Below are 21949 nucleotides of genomic sequence, written 5' to 3' on the forward strand. Positions count from 1 at the left end.
GATAAGAAAGCATCCAATACTGATGTGAAGGTATCAGGTAACAAAAGAAAGTGGAATGGAAATTATGATCGAGGTAACCAACAACAATCTTTTAAGAAACAAGAAACCATACAAGGTGCAGGTGGTGGTTCAAGCTTTGGTTACAAAGGACAAAATCCTTTATGCAACCGATGCCACAAACATCACTCTGGCTACTGTAATGTGGTATGCAACAAATGTAATCGAAAGGGTCATCTTGCTGAAGATTGTAGGGCTCTCGTTACAAATACAAATGGTACCAAGACTCCTGCCACCAATGCAAATAGAACTGCTTTGGCTACCATTACTTGTTATGGGTGTGGAAAACAAGGTCACTATAAGAGCCAGTGTCCGAATCCAGAGAAGAATAATGGATCTGCACGTGGAAGAGCATTTGTTATTAATGCTAGAGAGGCGTGTGAAGACCCGGAGCTTGTTACGGGTACGTTTACCATTAATAACTTGTCCGCATCTATTATATTTGATATTGGTGCCGATAGAAGTTACGTGAGTAGAGGCTTTTACGCTAAATTGAATTGTTCATCATTACCTCTAGATGCTAAGTACATGATTGAGTTAGCTAATGGTAAACTAATTAAAGCCGATAAAATTTGCCGTGATTGTAAAATAAATTTAGCCGGAGAAACATTTAAAATTGACTTAATACCCGTAGAATTAGGAAGTTTTGATGTAATAATCGGCATGGACTGGATGTCCAAAGTAGGAGCTGAAGTTGTGTGTGCCAAGAAGGCAATTCGCATTCCTTGTAAGGATAGAATGCCGGTGATGATTTATGGAGAGAAGGGTAACTCAAAGCTAAAACTCATTAGTTATTTGAAAGCTCAAAAGTGCTTGAAGAAAGGGTGCTATGCTATCTTAGCACATGTTAATAAAGTCGAAAAGAAAGAAAAAGAGAAGTGCATCAACGACGTGCCTGTGGCAAGAGATTTTCCTGAAGTTTTTCCGGAAGAGTTGCCGGGATTACCTCCATTTAGATCTGTAGAATTTCAAATAGATTTAGTACCAGGAGCCGCACCAGTGGCTCGTGCTCCATATAGACTTGCACCGTCCGAGTTAAAAGAACTTCAGAGTCAGTTAAAAGAATTACTGGATCATGGATTCATACGACCAAGTACTTCACCGTGGGGAGCTCCGATTCTATTTGTTAAAAAGAAAGATGGATCTTTTAGGATGTGTATAGATTATCGTGAATTAAATAAGTTAACTATCAAAAATCGGTATCCACTACCGAGAATTGACGACTTATTTGATCAACTCCAGGGATCATGTGTTTATTCGAAAATCGACCTAAGATCGGGCTATCATCAACTACGTGTCAAAGAAGAGGACATTCCGAAAACTGCTTTTCGGACACGTTATGGTCATTACGAATTTTTGGTCATGCCGTTTGGATTGACGAATGCGCCAGCTGTATTCATGGACCTCATGAATCGAGTTTGTAGTCCGTATTTAGATAAGTTTGTTATCGTTTTCATTGATGACATTCTTATCTATTCCAAGAGTGAGCAAGAGCATGAGCAGCATTTAAGGTTGATATTAGAGTTGTTGAGAAAAGAACAGCTATACGCTAAATTTTCTAAGTGTGCTTTCTGGTTGAAAGAAGTGCAATTTCTTGGCCACGTTGTTAGTAGCAAAGGAATTCAGGTTGATCCAGCAAAAATTGAAGCCATTGAAAAATGGGAGACTCCTAAAACACCAATGCAGATACGCCAATTTTTGGGTTTAGCCGGTTATTATAGAAGGTTTATTCAAGATTTTTCCCGAATAGCTAAGCCGTTGACAGCATTAACGCAAAAAGGGAAGAAATACGAATGGACCTCGGAGCAGGAGAACGCATTTCAATTACTGAAGAAGAAGTTAACTACGGCGCCTATTTTATCGTTACCTGAAGGGAACGATGATTTTGAAATATATTGTGACGCTTCGCGACAAGGTTTTGGTTGTGTTCTTATGCAACGAAAGAAAGTTATTGCATACGCATCTCGACAATTGAAGATTCACGAGCGGAATTATACGACGCATGATCTAGAAGAGCAGTCGTGTTTGCGTTAAAGATATGGAGACACTACTTATATGGGGTTAGATGCACTGTGTTTACTGATCATAAAAGTCTTCAACATATTTTTGATCAGAAACAGCTGAACATGAGGCAACGTAGGTGGGTCGAGTTAATAAACGACTATGATTGTGAAATTCGTTATCATCCCGGGAAAGCGAATGTGGTGGCTGACGCACTAAGCAGAAAGGAACGAGAACCAATTCGAGTACGAGCGATGAACATAAAAATTCGCATGAATCTCAACTCACAAATCAAAGAAGTTCAACGAGAAGCACTAACTAAAGAAAATATAGGAAATGAAATAATGAAGAAGTATGAGAAGCAACTCGTTATACGGGAAGATGGAATTCGATATTTTGCAAACCGTATTTGGGTACCGAAGTTGGGTGGATTAAGGAAGTTGATATTGAACGAGGCACATAAGACAAGATACTCGATACATCCTGGAGTTGGAAAGATGTATCAAGATCTTAAGACACATTATTGGTGGCCTAACTTAAAGACAGACGTTGCAACATATGTTGGGGAGTGTTTAACTTGTTCCAAGGTCAAGGCAGAACACCAGAAACCATCAGGGTTACTTCAACAACCAAAAATCCCAGAATGGAAATGGGATGGTATTACCATGGATTTCATCACGAAGTTACCAAAGACTGCCTGGGGATACGACACCATTTGGGTGATTGTTGATCGTCTTACCAAATCTGCCCATTTCTTGCCTATAAAGGAAACGGATAGAATGGAGAAACTATTACGATTGTATATAAAGGAAATTGTTTCAAGGCATGGAATACCTATTTCCATTATATCCGATCGTGATAGTAGATTTACTTCAAAGTTCTGGCAATCACTGCAGGAGGCACTAGGAACTCGTTTAGATATGAGTACCGCATATCATCCGCAAACCGACGGGCAGAGTGAAAGAACGATTCAGACTCTTGAAGACATGCTCAGGGCATGTGTGATCGATTTTGGAAACGGATGGGATAAGTATCTACCGTTAGCAGAATTTTCGTATAATAATAGTTATCATGCAAGCATTAAAGCTGCACCATTCGAAGCATTGTATGGAAGGAAGTGTAGATCTCCTATCTGTTGGAATGAAGTAGGAGATCGACAATTAACTGGTCCCGAGATCATACACGAAACGACTGAGAAGATAGTACAAATCAAGGAGAGATTGAAAACAGCCCGAAGTCGCCAAAAGAGCTACGCCGATGTCCGAAGGAAACCATTAGAGTTTCAGATTGGGGACATGGTTATGCTAAAGGTGTCACCTTGGAAAGGTGTAATACGTTTCGGTAAAAGAGGTAAACTGAACCCAAGATATGTAGGCCCGTTCAAGATCATCGAACGCATTGGACCGGTAGCTTATCGACTCGAGTTACCGCAACAACTCGCCGGAGTACACAATACCTTTCACGTCTCAAACCTTAAGAAGTGTCTTGCAAAGGAAGACCTCACCATTCCTCTTGAAGAAATCCATGTCGATGAGAAACTACAATTCATCGAAGAACCAATCGAAATCATGGATCGTGAAGTTAAACAGCTCAAGCAGAGCAACATACCAATCGTTAAGGTTCGTTGGAATGCTCGAAGAGGTCCTGAGTTTACTTGGGAACGAGAGGATCAGATGAAACAAAAGTATCCACACTTGTTTCTCGATGACGCAAAATAGGTACAATTTTAAAATTTCGGGACGAAATTTATTTAACGGGTAGGTACTGTAACGACCCGCACTTTTCCGATCGTTCTATACTTATGAGATTAATATTTACATAAATTAAACCTTACCAACATGATAAGCAATCCAAATTGTTGAGACTTATGTTTTTGAAAAGAGTTTTACACAACGTTTGACCGTCTAGTTTGACCGATGATATCACGAACTATACAATATATGATAATTATACATACATATTTAACATGATCTAAGGATGTTTTAATATCTCATTTTGTATTAATAACAAAAAGTCATAAGTATATTTTGAAACTACTAACTTAAGTTTTCAAAACAATAACCTACGTAACGTTATTTGACATAAATACTGATGATTTATAATGTTTATACATATATCGTATAAGTAATGTATTTAATCATTTTTAAAGGGCTTTTATACATAAAACAATATAAGTATATTTACAAAAGATAGTTATATTTGAATTCTCGTTCCGTTTCCTCAATAATCCTATACGTATATCTAGGGTACTATACACAGCTTCTAGAAGTATTTACTATTGGTATATACCAATAGAAATCTTCAATTATTGGAATAATATGTCATTCATGACATAATAAATTTTAACTTATCTTAGATATTTTCACTAAAAACCAAATTTTCAAGCCTATAAATAAGCACCATTTCTAACTCATTTTTACACATTCATTTTCCAAATTTTACTTCCAATTTTCACACACACTTGCAAGAACTCCCTCAACTTTTATTTTACTACTTCTTTCCAGCAACTTTACATTTTAAACTTGAGGTAAAAACTCTACTTCAACTCTTTTTCAATTCATATATTTAAAGCTATATATATAAGAGTTTATAAACTAGAACATAGTTTGAATGATTTCAAACTTGTTCGCAAACTAAATAGATCCTTCTAACTTAACTTTTAAAATACTTCAAGACCTGTAACATATCTTAATTATATGCTAACTTAACAAGGTATAACTTGGTTTTTCAAAGAACACCTTAAAAACTGAATTTACGACGTCGGAGTGCAACCGGGGGCTGTTTTGGGTTGGATAATTAAAAACCATCTTAAACTTTGAATTGGAGGTTTATTTTCTGGAAAAATGATTTTTACTATGAATATGATAACACATAAAAATTTCATGATTTAACTCAAAGTATAAGTATTTTTAGAAAAATAATCATTTGAGGTTGTTTACATGATGGAAAATGATTAACTTCATAAGTTTCACTAAAGTTTGACCTATGCCGTGTGATTTTGAATACAAACTAAGGTATTTACAGTTCATAGTCTTAAAGAGGGACTCGATCCAAGGAGATGGCAAGTTGAATCAACGAAAACGGAGTTGTAACGAAGAAACTATGACCGAAACAAAATTGGATATCCAAGACTAGTTTAGCCACGAAAATAATTGGGAAAAAATTTAAATAAATCACATCTTTTTAAGTTAACATGATATTTTATATATATGTACGTATAATTCAATTTTATATGGTTCAGGATCACCCGTAAATAACACGAGAAGATTAATCATAAGATCCCATGATTGTACGCAACACGTCATTTGACAACACCGGTACTTTATGTACGCAACACGTCATTTGACAACACCGGTACCATGGGTCAAGATTAATCTCGACCAATACATATACGATGGGGTTTTATTTATTTCGTTGGGGGTTTTATTTATTTCATTGCGGGTATATTAAACATCTAAAAATGAACCATTAAAATTGAATTACTAACAACGAACTGCTAACTACGGACTAAGGAATTATTCAAAGTATTAAAAGTATAACAAGTATATATATGTGACGTTTGTTTAAAAAGAAAAGGTATTGATATATTATATATGGATAGGTTCGTGATATCAACCGGAGACCAAGTCAAATTATATATATATCTTCAAGACGAAAGTGAGTATATAGTCCCACTTTTAAACTCTAAATATTTCGGGATGAGAATACATGTATTTTATGTTTTACGTTATGGACACAAGTAACTGAAAAATATATTCTACGTTGAGTTGTACCACTGGCATACTTCCCTGTAGCTTGGTAACTGTTATTTACAGCGGTATTGTAAACGCGAATCCTATTGATAGATCTATCGGGCCTGACAACCCCAACCGGACTGGACGACCAGTATTCAACGGTTGCACAGTACTTCGTTTCGTGACTACACTTGGTACGGTGTAGTAAGATTTCATAATAAAGGGAATATGCGACGTGATTAAATGTTAAGTATGGTTACCAAGTGCTCAACCACTTAGAATATTTTTATTAAACTGTTTATATACGAAATCTTGTGGTCTATATATATATATTGCTGCCGGCATTAAACCTATATCTCACCAACTTTATGTTGACCTTTTAAAACATGTCTATTCTCAGGTGATTACTAAAGCTTCCGCTGCATTATGTTGAATTTGAGCAGGATCTTGCGTACGCATATTTGTGTCAAAAATAAAACTGCATACCCAAGGATTTGTGTTGTAAAATATGCTCGAAATCGTGTTGTTATCATTATATGTAAAGTTTGTAAGTCGAAGATTATCGCTAAACGATAATCATCTTTTTATTGTCTAAAGCTTGTAACAAAAATAATGGTTATGGTTTGTAATGTATAATATATGCAGTTTCTCTTTTAAAAATGTCGCATATAGAGGTCAATACCTCGCAATGAAATCATACGTTATCTAACACGTTCTTATGGTTAAGGACGGGTTATGACAAAGATGGTCAACCAAAACGCACAACCGTGCCAATTGGACCTACACACAAGTCCATCAATCCACCTATATGTGAAGTGAGCTCTATAACCGAGAACCACTTCACCCGACCCGCACCCATCCTACACATACATATGCATATAGGATATTAACACTCACCTTAAGCCTTGATGAATGCAACCAAGTAATCCGCAACTCGTCAATGGAAAGTACCTATTCCATTATCACAAATTCAACAACACACTTAGATTGGATTTACAAACCAACCTAATTTGACACTTAGTGCAAATTCGACCCAAATGTAATTCCAAGTACAAACCGCGCCCAAACTAACCAATAATTACTAACACGGGTGAAAATGGTCCTAATATGCCAAGTAAACCCAAACACAAGTGTTAAACACATGTCTCACCCATTTTGACACCAAAACCCTAATTTTGACCCATTAAGTCAAAATCTCACCGTTTACAAGTCTTGACACCAAAACACATTTAACTCGGTTTAATACTTCAACTTAATCCATTTTAAGTTTATAAACCTTAATAAATCAACAATCGGGTCAAAATCATCACCAAACCCTAATTTTGGCTCTAGTCAAAATTAGTCAACTCCAAGAACCCTAAATGTCCCCAAAACCTCAATAATCACTAATACTAGTGATTATACACCATTTACAAGTCTTACAAGCATGAACTTGCACACCAAACCCAAAACTCGACATTAACAACAAAAAACCCGAATCTTGGTGTTAACCTTCAATTAACAACTAAATGGGTTTCACCTATGAATCATACAATCAAAAGCCCTAAACTTGAATGATGAACACGAAAATGAATTTCGGAGTTAGAGCTTACCACTAGTATCACCGTGTAGCTAAGAACGAGGAGAACACACTTGTCAACTACGCCAAGGATCAACTCCCGATCCTTCCTTTCCAAAAATCCTTTTGAAATCAAATGGGTGTTTGAGTTTGAGAGGAAAAATGAAAAGAAAAGGGAAATTAAAATGAGAAATGAAATGAATGGATGAGGTTAAATCCTCAAATCTGGCTCAAACGCAAAAAGACCAAATTGCCCTTGAACTTCATTTAAATTTACAAGAATCTGGTGCCAGTTCACACCATTCGCCGCGCCGCGGCCTAATTCGTCGCGCCGCGACGATTGCCTCGAACTGGTGACTTTGTTAACAAGCTTTCTGATCTGGATTTATTTGAAACGCCGCGCCGCGGCTCCCTTTGTCGCGCCGCGACACCCAACGTGGCCTGACACATTTTCTCGCATACAAGACTTTAACACCCAAACATGTATCGAACCCTTCATACGCCTGTCGTACATACACAATACACCTATAAATCATGTACAGGGAAAAACGGGGTGTTACAACTCTCCCCCACTTAGACTCGATCACGTCCTCGTGATCCTTGTCATTTAACCAAACGGACCACACTTCACGGTCCTCAAACATAAGTCCAAACCGACTTTCCTAAGCAATTCTTCCCACTGAATTGCCTTTAACAACTAAATCGTCACCCGCGATTTATCAAATCCACAATCCGAGCACTAAAACCATGCTCATTCCCTAACATCGGGAAAACTCAACCAATCTCGTACAGAGATATCAACCCCTTAGCGTACCCTTACCGAGTACAACGCTAAAAGCAACCAAGTCTCAACCTAAGGTCAACAATCCGAAACGATGAAGACCGAACCAACGAATCCTGACGGATAACACCAATCACTAAACATCCCTTGTAGTGCGCAATACAATCAATACGCAACTACCGTAACATCATAATCAAAAGGCTAAAATCGATAGCGCCCAAAACGACTATGAAAACGCCAAATCCAAAGGTGTACAAAATCGACTATCGTCACACCCGTAACAACACGTGAGCGAAACACGGCTATCGCATCACTAATCATACCACATGGTCCTCGCGACCCCACCATCGGCGTATAAAAACACCCGATCGATCACACAACACGGTCCTTACGACCCCACCATTGGTGTATAAAACAACCAACAGATCAACATCACGGTCCTTACGACCCCACCATCGGTGTATAAAACAACCGACAGATCACACAACACGAAGGCTGGCCGAAAACACACGCGTCTTAGTGAATCCGAACTACACGCGATTCACTACCATGATGAAGTCAGCGAACCCGAATATCATGCTTCACCAATCAATAATCCCATGATGAATTCAGCGGACCCCGAAGGTCATGCTTCACCAATCTCAACACCGGATGAAGTCAGCGGACTCCGAAAGTCATGCTTCACCGATATAACACCTCGCTCATGATGAAATCAGCGGACCCCGAAGGTCATGCTCCACCAATTGCATACTCCCATGATGAAGTCAGCGGACCCTAAAGGTCATGCTTCATCAATCACCAATACCATGATGAAGTCAGCGGACCCGAAAGTCATGCTTCATCAATCAACGCCCTTTTGGCCTCGAACGACGAGTAGCGTAACATCGCGCTCTGCTACGCCATAGTGAATCCTAACGGATACCACTAACCATTCACATACACGAGCAAGAACCACCTATATCAAACATAGGCACAAAACAATTATTCTCTAGAAGAGAATCCGACACACACCTCCCTTAACCGAAGGATTTCACCTTGCTCGCCAAACACGTCCATTATCTCTCAATCGAGATTTACCACATTACCACCTCGGTGATAATTCAAATCCAAACCATAAGTACAATTTATCCGAAATTGTAATCTACCACAAATCGACCAAAATCAGGTCTCGACAACATTTTCCGGATCTACCAAAAGCATCATCCGAAATCTCACACTAAAACTTCCTCGTGCGGGAGTGTAACTCCCCCATTTGGAACTACGTCCCATATCCACAACTCGTACAACCGTACAATGCTACCTAAGTTAGACTTTACAAAGATTGGGCTCACACGACCCGTCACCATACCTTGCTCCAGCCTTGAGCACACAAAGGATTTCAATCAATCCTTAAACACTTCGAGCAAAAAGTGTACCACGATTACACAAACCATACCTTCGCAATCATCCAATTGCTTTAGTTTGTCAAATTACACCTAGTCACTCATGTACCTAAGGATTTCACTTCGGTACCCTAAGTACAATGTAACCGCAACATAATCGGAGTCGAACACCACGCTAGTAGGTATAAAAGAGGCACCTAATGTTGCGTCATATAGACTCCATTACCAACACACATCGAGATTTAAAACACTCGATCTCAAGGGTTCCAACCAACCGACGAACCTCATGATTGATCACTTCATCATAAAAGCGAACACGCGCTTAACAACCAAACACCAAAACCATTCCCGTGGCTTGGTAGAAACGTTTCCCAAATACTAAGGAATGTTTGGTTGCACCAAGTCTTACGCCCTTTGCCCGTCAATCAAACATCAACATATGGTACTTCCTTTAGGAACGTCACCCACAACAATAACATGCACAACAAAAGGCATACTACACAAACTCAAACGGCACTTAATAAATAATCAAAAGACATATTTATTAAATTGAAACGTACCTTAACGTCTCCTTGCCGCACCCGTCCCCGCTAACTTGGGACATTCCGACTTACGATGTCCTTCTTTTTGGCAATTGAAGCACACCATACCATCACCCTTTGGTACGAACATTCCCAAGACTTGTGACCCCTCACGCCACAATTGTAACATCTAGCCGCACTAGAATCCGACATACCCGTTCGCGTACCACCCGTGCTCACACTCGGACCCTTAGCCCTCTTACTCGGAGCACCATACGAAACGACCCTTCGCTCACTTGAAGGTTCACCCTTTTTCGATCGTGAATACGACTCGAAACCTCTAGCCAAGTCGAATAATTCCGAAAACGATTTCGCTTGACCCCGACTAATTTTACTTTTCAAGTCATCATTCAAGGTTCGATAGAAATCCTCCATCAAGAACCGATCATTCCCTAAATACTCCGGGCAAAAACGAGTCTTCGCCATAAAGGTCGTCTTGAGAGTATTCAAATCCATAGATCCCTGTTGCAAGTTTCGCAACTCATCACGCAATTCCGACAAGTCGGCCGAAGTCCGGAACTCCTCGAAGAATTCCTTCTTAAAATCGTCCCACGATAATGCCATAAACGGCTCACCACCGACAAGATCAATCTTACCATCCAACCAATCCTTCGCCCTACCCCGCAATAAACTAGTAGCGAGTCTTGTCTTTTTCTCGGGAGGGCATTCAATAGTACGAAAACACCCTTCAACATCCGAGATCCAAGTTGTGCTTACTAAAGGATCCGGTTTCCCGTCATACATCGGAGGTTTAGTCCTCATGAAGCTCTTAAGACAATGCTCCATTTCTCCACCATTTCGAAATTCGGAATACTTCCTATCCATTTCTTCTCGAAACGCACTCATTTGCTCCGCAACGGCGGTCGCAACTCTAGCGTTAAACTCAGCGTCGTTCGTCTCGATCCCATTTCCCATCACCATTCTAAGGAATGCAAAGCGGTTAGACCACGAACGTGTAAATCACACGCACAACACCGCCCCATCTTGCTAAACATTTGTCGTACATCACTTGCTAGACACGATTTGCACCCGTAATAAGGTTTGCAAGTCCTTATTACGCATACACGCTGTATCGGCTCGTTAGTACAACAACCGTCTCGCTCAATGATATATGCAAACACAAACAAAATTCTACGCGATATAAACACACGCGAGAATTATTATCACATCACAATAGCATATTAATAATATTCGCATTACTTATATAAACGTTAGTCAACCTATAAACAAGGCACTAGCTAGAACCCATTCCAACCCGTACTCCTACAAGTCCCGCAACAAATTAAGCACACACAGAAGTCTAAGTCTAGGCACCTATCTCAAGTCACCTAAATCCCTTAGACCATGCTCTGATACCACTTGAAACAACCCAACCCGTATTAAAACCGGCCCATAAAATTTTTTCCTTTTAATACGCGTTAAATAATACTTTAGGTCCCGTTACACATATTCCAAAACGTATTTGTTATCAAAGTAAGTTCATCGAACTTAAAACATACATTAATGATTTAAACTCCTTAATACAATGGTTCATTAATTAAATCGTAAACCGGTTATAATCATTATGACCCGACTAGTTACGTTTACACAAAACCGAGCATGGTGATTTGGGACTACGCCACCCAAATCCTAATCGAGTCCAAAAGTAAGATCTTCTAAAGCAACCTAGCCGAGATCTCTAATTCCCAAGCTTACCCGAGCCGCCAAGCATGCGAACCTATAAAAATATCAACAACGAGAGGGTAAGCTAACGCTTAGTGAGTGAGAATATACTACATACATATATATGCATAAAATGGACACGCCACAAAATAGCAAATACCGCATACCGGAGCATCCAAACATAAAGGCAAGCTAGTCTAAGCATACCGTAAGATCACTAAGCAATGAGCTAAAGATACATCAACAAAATATAAGTTTGCCAACAACGATGTGAACAATGACAATAAGCTACACCCGGAGGGTTAGCTACAACACGACAATACAACATTATATGTATACAATATATATGTATATATATGTATATATCTCTCGAATAACATAATTTGCTTACGCTTACAACACAATAACCATGGTTAACCAATCGTACAAGGGAACGATACTCGTAAGAGACCGTCGGAGTTCGTAACATCCATTAGCGTTACTTAAACACCGCGTAATCACTAATCCCCCGGGTGATGTCTTAAACACCGCGACTAATTCACCCCCATGACAATATGGCGTCTTAAACACCCCGACGAATCCACACGTCAATCAAAATAATGAGTGGTGTCTTGAACACCGCGAAAATTCCACTCCCATGACAATGTGGTGTCTTAACCACCGCGACAATACCACATGCCAATCAAACAATGAGTAGTGTCTTAAACACCGCGACACTACTACTCGTTACTTAGAATGTGGTGTCTTGAACACCGCGACAATACCACATTCATACTACACAAATAAATACATTATATACGTGCACGCATAATTATTCCACTCACAATATTAACCCTTCGCCATTGGGGTTATATAATCCACATCACACGCCCATGTGATAGAGTACACGCAAGGTGTGCACCTCGTCAAAGATGGTCAACCAAAACGCACAACCGTGCCAATTGGACCTACACACAAGTCCATCAATCCACCTATATGTGAAGTGAGCTCTATAACCGAGAACCACTTCACCCGACCCGCACCCATCCTACACATACATATGCATATAGGATATTAACACTCACCTTAAGCCTTGATGAATGCAACCAAGTAATCCGCAACTCGTCAATGGAAAGTACCTATTCCATTATCACAAATTCAACAACACACTTAGATTGGATTTACAAACCAACCCAATTTGACACTTAGTACAAATTCGACCCAAATGTAATTCCAAGTACAAACTGCGCCCAAACTAACCAATAATTACTAACACGGGTGAAAATGGTCCTAATATGCCAAGTAAACCCAAACACAAGTGTTAAACACATGTCTCACCCATTTTGACACCAAAACCCTAATTTTGACCCATTAAGTCAAAATCTCACCGTTTACAAGTCTTGACACCAAAACACATTTAACTCAGTTTAATACTTCAACTTAATCCATTTTAAGTTTATAAACCTTAATAAATCAACAATCGGGTCAAAATCATCACCAAACCCTAATTTTGGCTCTAGTCAAAATTAGTCAACTCCAAGAACCCTAAATGTCCCCAAAACCTCAATAATCACTAATACTAGTGATTATACACCATTTACAAGTCTTACAAGCATGAACTTGCACACCAAACCCAAAACCCGACATTAACAACAAAAAACCCGAATCTTGGTGTTAACCTTCAATTAACAACTAAATGGGTTTCACCTATGAATCATACAATCAAAAGCCCTAAACTTGAATGATGAACACGAAAATGAATTTCGGAGTTAGAGCTTACCACTAGTATCACCGTGTAGCTAAGAACGAGGAGAACACACTTGTCAACTACGCCAAGGATCAACTCCCGATCCTTCCTTTCCAAAAATCCTTTTGAAATCAAATGGGTGTTTGAGTTTGAGAGGAAAAATGAAAAGAAAAGGGAAATTAAAATGAGAAATGAAATGAATGGATGAGGTTAAATCCTCAAATCTGGCTCAAACGCGAAAAGACCAAATTGCCCTTGAACTTCATTTAAATTTACAAGAATCTGGTGCCAGTTCACACCATTCGCCGCGCCGCGGCCTAATTCGTCGCGCCGCGATGATTGCCTCGAACTGGTGACTTTGTTAACAAGCTTTCTGATCTGGATTTATTTGAAACGCCGCACCGCGGCTCCCTTTGTCGCGCCGCGACACCCAACGTGGCCTGACACATTTTCTCGCATACAAGACTTTAACACCCAAACATGTATCGAACCCTTCATACGCCTGTCGTACATACACAATACACCTATAAATCATGTACGGGGAAAAACGGGGTGTTACAATTATTATATTATATATTATAATATTCAGCAGCCCACGTTTAACTCAATTTGGTGAGCTGGAATCCGAAGCTCCGCACTCGCGGAGCTGTAAGGCACAAAAGTACCGCACTCGCGGAGCTGTAAGGCACAAAAGTACCGCACTCGCGGAGCTGTACAGTTCAAAGTGGGCCTATAAAAGCTCGCGCAATCTGCTCGATTCATTACACCTTTTTTACTTCAATCTCTCAATCTATATTTATATTTATAATTTTAATTTTAATATTTAAGTTAATAATAATAAGGTTATTTTAGCGAATGTTTTAAGGTTTTAAAGTCAAAACTCTGTCCGTGCGACGCTACGAAATTAATAATCACTGTAAGCTATGTTCTTCCTTTTTAAATTAATGTCTCGTAACTAAGTTATTATTATGCTTATTTGAGCCGAAGTAATCGTGATGTTGGACTAAATATTAAGATGGGGTTATTGGATTTTGTACCATAATTTGGGTTTGGACAAAAGACCGACACTTGTGGACATTGGACTATGAACTATTAATAGATGGGGGGTATTGTCTAATCGAATGACAACTCATTGGAACCTGTCGAACCTATCTTCAAATTAGTTAATCTAATAATTATTAAATGATTATGCATGTCCTATTTAGTGACGTTTATACGACATCTTTTACGATCATTTAATTAATTATTCGGGTTGAGTAATTGATTATTCAAACTGATCAAGTGGGTAAATTAATGTTCATTTCTTATTAAAACAGGGGTGGATTACATACAAGGGTAATTGGTGTAATTTTTAACAAAGTATTAAAACCTTGAATTATACGCAGTCGATAACCTGGTGTAATCATTAAACAAAGTATTAAAACCTTATTATAGTTCGAATCCCTAATTAGTTAGAATATTTGACTTCGGAAATAAGGTTAATATGACGAGCATTTTATAATTATGACCGATGGACTATTATGGACAAAAACCAGATAGGTATCAAATAAATCCAGGACAAAGGACAATTAACCCAGATAAATAAATAAAAATCAAAACGTCAAACATCATGGTTACGAAAGTTTAAATAAGCATAATTGTATTATTATATATCTCATCGTACTTTTATTTACTGTCATTTTATTTATTGTCATTTATTTATCGTTATTTATTTTACGGACTTTAATTATCATCATTTATCTTTACGCTTAAAATATAAAATCGACAAACCAGTCATTAAACGGTATACCCCCTTTTATATATTATTATTACTGTATATATATATATATATATATTTATATATATATATATATATATATATATATATATATATATATATATATATATATAGTTGTTAAAAATATAGTACGTTTTCAACTAGCTCTCTGTGGAATGAACCGGACTTACTAAAAACTACACTACTCTACGATTAGGTACACTGCCTATAGTGTTGTAGCAAGGTTTAGGTATATCCCATTCAATAAATAAATAAATAACTTGTGTAAAATTGTATCATATTTAATAGTATTTTGTAATAAAATATAATCTATTTCGTACTACACCTCGAACAACATCAAGTTTTTGGCGCCACTGCAGGGGACGCTAAAACGCTTTATTTTTAATTTTTATTAATAATATATATATATATATATATATATATATATATATATATATATATATATATATATATATATATATATATATATATATATATATATATATATATATATTTCTAAGATTTGTCTATAAAAAGTATTTTTATTTGTTAAAAAAATATAAGTTTATTTTTATTATATATATATATATATATATATTCTATCATATATTTTGTAAAAAAAAAAGCGTTTGAGCCTGCAACCAAATCTAAAACTGCATATCTCCGCGATCTCGGAGCACCACTCACAGAAACCCTCGCAATCACGGAGGTTGTCTGACAGGTCAACCCCATCATTAAATGCGAAATTAGGGTATAAATTTATTTATTATTTATTATTTAGGGTTTAATTATTATATAGTTTTAATATTATTTGTATTTTTAGTTTTAATTATTATTATTTATATATATATATATATTAATCCTTTTATATAAATAATATAAAAATAATATTTTTATAAAATTTGTATTTTTTTCATTTTAGCTATAATTTATATTTTTATCGTTTATTTCGTAATATTTATCGTTCGCAATTAGTTTTAAGTTAGTTTTTGCCGTAGTTATTTTTATATTTTGTAGATTTTTAAGCTTTGCCGTAAAATCCCTTAAGTGCTTTTTCTTTAGATTAAGATTTAGGCGCTTTAGAATTTTGCGACGCAGTTTATAAATTTTAGTGCCTTTTTAAGTTATTGCCGTTTTAGATTTAGAATTCCTTTAAGCTTTAATACCTTTAGACGTAAGTTTTAATTTTTAGTTTTTAGATTTTTAAGTTTCGACGTTTGTTTTTCGACTTTTTATTTTTTGACGTTTTTCGACGCGCTTTATCTTTTTCATTTCTACGCTCTAGTTTTTAGGACATAGAATTTTCAAAGTTTTCTTTAAATTTCGACGAAAAATTATTTTAAGCGGTTAAATTGATAGACATCCAAAATTTTCTGCTTCGTAGTAATAGTTGGATTTGTTAGTGGCTGAGTTGTGGATTTTCCGACTAAAAGGATCCTGGCTCCCTGCTGCATCTTTTGGCTATTCGAAACGTGGGCAAAAGCAGAAAAGTCTATTAATTTGATAACTTATATAACTTTTATTTTTATAACTAATAGGATATTCAGTGAATGCACTGAGTAAAACGTTCACCACCTGTAACTCGATTAAGACATCTAGCCAATATTGTAGCCGTTGATTTTTCTTTAGAGTCATCATCTAGTCGACCAAGTACTCCAATTCAAATTTTCGATAATCCATTTTTTGAACCCGACTTCACAATTGAGAACCCGGAGGATATCCAAGGACAATTTCAAGATCCTGAACCACTAATTATTCCTCCTGAACCACAAACCGTTAAATCAGAATCTTCTAGTGATTCGTATTCAACAAAATCAATTATGGAAGTAACTGAACCTCTAAGTATGGAAGACCGAATGAGAGCCACACGCGCCATTATTACACCAGACATTAATGCGCCATATTACGAAATCAAAGGACAAATCCTACACATGGTAACTAATCAATGCCAATATAGTGGTACGCCAAAAGAAGATCCAAACGAACATCTTCGAACCTTTAATAGGATCTGTACACTATTCAAAATCAGAGAAGTTGAGGATGAACAGATCTATCTCATGTTGTTTCCCTGGACTTTAAAGCTAGAAGCCAAAGATGGGTTAGAATCGTTACCTGAAGGGGCGATTGATACATGGGATGTTTTAGTTGAGAAATTTCTTAAAAGATTCTTTTCGGCATCTAAAGCTGTGAGACTTCAAGGAGAAATTGTTACGTTCGCGCAAAAGCTAAATGAAACATTATATGAGGCGTGGACAAGATTTGGAAAGTTGTTGAGAGGATGTCCTCAACATGGTTTAGACACTTATCAAATAGTACAAATATTCTACCAAGGATGCGACATTACTACACGAAAAGACATCGAAATAGCGGCTGATGGTTCCATTATGAAGAAAACCGCAACTGAAGCTTACAAAATTATTGATAACACAGCCTCCCACTCACATGAGTGGCACCAAGAAAAAGAAATCGTTAGATCATCTAAAGCGGCTAGAGCCGATTCTAGCCATGAGTTTGATTCTGTTTTCGCAAAAATAGATGCTTTCGAAAGACGAATGGAAAAGATGACTAAAGATATTCACGCAATACGAATCAGTTGTGAGCAATGCAGTGGAACACACTTAACGAAAGATTGTCACAGTGAACAAACGATGGAACAACGAGAGAATGTTTCCTACATGAACCAAAGGCCGAAAAATAATTATCAACCGCCAAGGCTAAACTTTAATCGAAATCAAAACATTCTTTACAATACAAATGGACCCAACAATAACTCATACAACCAACAAGGTTCGAATAACCAACCAACTCAAAACAACACTTTCAATCAACAAACACCTAGCTTGTATAAACCACCACAACAAACCGAAGAGAAAAAGCCAAATCTGGAAGAAATGATGGCAAAGCTAATGGAATCTCAAACATAATTTATTACATCTCAAACCCAAACAAATGAGAGGTTTGATCAGTCATTAAGAACTCAACAAGCTTCCATTTTGAATCTAGAAAAAGACGTAGGTACTCTTGCTAGCATGATGAGTGAGAGGGAACAAGGAAAGCTACCGAGTAATACTGAAGTAAATCCTCGGAATGAGAATGTTAATATGGTGTCAACAAATTCTAAAAAACCAGCATCAGAAGATGGGAAGGTTTTAGATGTGAGTAACAATGAAGAAGTTACAACACCTTCACTCGAGTATGTAAAGCCAATGGTGGCACCCTACAGACCACCCATCCCGTTTCCAAGAAAAGGAGTTGAGTATGAGCAAGTGATAGGTAATAAAGTTTGTGATACCTTTGGAAAGAAGAAGAAGAATAAGAAGGTACAAGAAACAAAAATCGTAAAAATAAACCCGGTAAAGACAGTTCCACCAAAACTTCCACCAAGGTTGGGTGATCCGGGTGAATTTATTGTTCCTTGTCTACTTAGTGATTATGTCATGTATGATGCACTAGCAGATTTAGGTGCGAGTGTGAGTGTTATGCCTCTTTCATTATATAAGAGATTAGGAGTAGGTGAGTTAAGTCCAACGAAAATGAGTGTTAGACTCTTTGATCAAACAATTAGGCACCCAGTTGGAATTGCTGACAACCTGCTCGTTCAAGTAGGTAATTTAACCTTTCTAGTCGAATTTATTGTCATTGACATAGAAGAGGACTCAAACATTCCTCTAATTTTAGGTCGACCATTCTTAGCGTCCACCGGGGCGTTATTTGATGTAAGAGAGGGTAGAATGACACTTAGTAATGATGAAAAATCGATCACCTTTGTGAGTCGAAAGTCTAAATCTCCACCAACCAAAACTGTTGAACCAACAAAAACGATTGATAAGAACCATATTGTTTTACCAACTCCAACGGTAGTGATTAGCAATAATAAAATGCCTAAGTGTGGGGAAGATAAAGTAACACCTACTGATGACCGAATAACAAAGAACCCCGTTGTTGATACAAAATTAAATGACTCTGTTATTAATAGTTCAATGAAGAAACTTATTAAACGAATTCGCGATGCTAGAACAAAGGGGAACTTTAAGTTATGTAACTTGTTAGTATCCAATCTTTCGCCTAAAGAAAAGGCAAAACTAGTTGAATTTGTGGATATTACACAGAAATCCGACCAATGGCTTAAAACAAAAGTCACAGATATGCAAGTTGATTATGGTCCAAGAGAAATTGACGATGAAGTTAATCACAATTTCGACACCACAGCTACCTAAGTGTGGGGAGATTCAAATCTTCTAAAAAGAAAACATTGTCTAGAGTTAGTTGTTCTGTTCTCGTGTAGTTTCGAGAATGGAATCCGATTGGTCTTTTCCACTAGCAGACACTAAAGAACAAGTTTTCTCCCTCCATTCTGAATTTTTTGTTTTGTAGGTTTTGTATGAAATTAATACGCTTTTTAAATTTAAGTTTTGTGTGAATTTAAAAAAAAAAATTACTTTATTTCATTAAGTTTAAAAAATAATTTCTAAAATTCATCTTAAGTTGAAGACTAGGTCATGGAACCGAAATTGCTTTACCCGAGGGCGGGGCGAAAAATTTTGTTATCATTATTTTTAATTTTATTGATCTAAAGTATACCAAAAAAATTAAAAAAACTCAAAAATCTTTGCTTTTAAAACAATCGCTTTAAAAACGACAAATTTTAAATTTTGTCGAGGGACGGACTAGGTAAACATATCGAAACTACCTAAAGTAAAAGGAAACAAAATTTTAAAAAATTATATATATATATATATATATATATATATATATATATATATATATATATATATATATATATATATATATATATATATATTATGTATGTTTGTAGTTTATCTTATGTACAAAACAGGGTAAAACAGCGCACTTTCAAAGACTGGCATTAAAGTTCAGCAAAAGCTACTAATTTTGACGACAAGACGCAAAATATCAAATGTGATATAAAATAATATGTTTGCAAACTCGGTATTTTTAATCACTTTTCTACACTAATCACCCTCATGAATTTATAATTATAGTCTGATTTCATGTAAATGAGGGCATTGCATGATCTCAAGTGTGGGGAAGGCTTATAAATTCTCTCGGGTTTACACTTAGTTTAATTGCCAAATTTTGTGAAAATTTGAAAAAAATTTCAACTAAATGAATTCAAAATCATGTTTATACATATTTATGAACGATAAAACTAGGTGATAATACCGAAATTATTATTACCTTGGAAAGGGCATAAATTGAGAAACAACTCAAAACGCTTGAATTCGTTTAAAATGGAATAGAAGAGAATAAAAAGGTAAAGAAAAAAATAAATAAAAGCTAAGTGTGGGAAGAATTCACCAAGTTCTTTAAAACATATATCACATATTTTTGTACAAGATTATTGCAGGTGCTTTTGTTTTGGACTAAATTAACTGTTTTACCCGATGAAAGAAAAGAAAAGATGGATCTACACGATGAATCAATTTCATCATTAAAAGGAAGTAAAGTCTTCCGAAAAAGACACGCGCTTCTTGATTTAGGTCAGGAAGTTTTCGTCCAGACCAGCTGTAGGTTGACGAAAAATCTAGAAAAGTCATCTCCAAAATCAGTAGGAAATTCACGGACCTCAGCATCAAACAGGGTCGCCAAGTGGTCAGACTTATCCTAACTATGAGAGGATCTGTCTCGTAAAATGGGGAGGGCGCCGTGCAAATTAGCTTGATAAGACTAATGAATCAGATCTCCAGAAAGGATAATCTCCTTAAAGATTAAAAATCAGCTTTTAAGCCTGATATTACTCAATCCTTGAGATTGACTTTAAAGATTGAGAATTCAAACTCATGGAATTCGATGATATCTAAACTCGAGCTTAAACGAGAAATATTTTGATCAAATTAAAACCGATTTGTTTTTTGAAAACCTATTTTCAATGCGGTCATTACTATTGAACGTAAAATTCTAAGAATTCACCGAAATTCATTAGGTCACCTGAACCAAAATCGGGTGTCAACCGTAAGAACGGTGATTGTATAACATGATCGAAGACAGGACCTTGTGCCAGACCGAAAAATTATAGGGTGATCTTTACTACTGCTCCTACAAAGGATAGTAATTGCATCCGACACATTGTAGACCATGAACATCTGCATGTCATGGGACATTGCCTTAACAGTTGCTTGTTCATCGCTTTCCTTTACAACCGAACAGTAGTTTACCGAAAGGTAATATACGGGGCAAGTAAACTGGATGTGTGCTTTCTTAATACAAGGTTAGCAAGTGGGTGATACAAAACCGTAAGTTTTGAGCTAAAATTTGAAAATCTGAAACCCACAAAACCCACAAAAAAAACATTTTGCAAACACCGGTGAAGGGTTATTCCGGAAAACTTATCTAGGGTAAAGCTAGAATGATTTTTTTGAAAAAAGATCAAATATATTCATAGAGATCCAATTTCTTAAAGGATCTAAATTTTTATAGTCATGTGGGACTGTAAACCACATCGTTACTATCATTGTTTATACTGCCGTATCAAAATCACTGATGTATAAAGTGTGAGAATAAAAAAAGTGATTCGAGTGAAGTGGGATTTTATTTCAAGTTTTGTATTGCTTTAGGACAAGCAACGTTCAAGTGTGGGGATATTTGATAATGCTAAAGAGGAACATATATTTCATAGCAATATCCTTCCAATGTGTAAAGCTTTTAGTTGCAATTGTTCTATTTTTATGTAATATTCGTTTAAATAAATAA

The sequence above is a fragment of the Rutidosis leptorrhynchoides genome, chromosome 8, assembly GCF_046630445.1.
Source record: "Rutidosis leptorrhynchoides isolate AG116_Rl617_1_P2 chromosome 8, CSIRO_AGI_Rlap_v1, whole genome shotgun sequence".
NCBI classification, from domain to species: domain Eukaryota; kingdom Viridiplantae; phylum Streptophyta; class Magnoliopsida; order Asterales; family Asteraceae; genus Rutidosis; species Rutidosis leptorrhynchoides.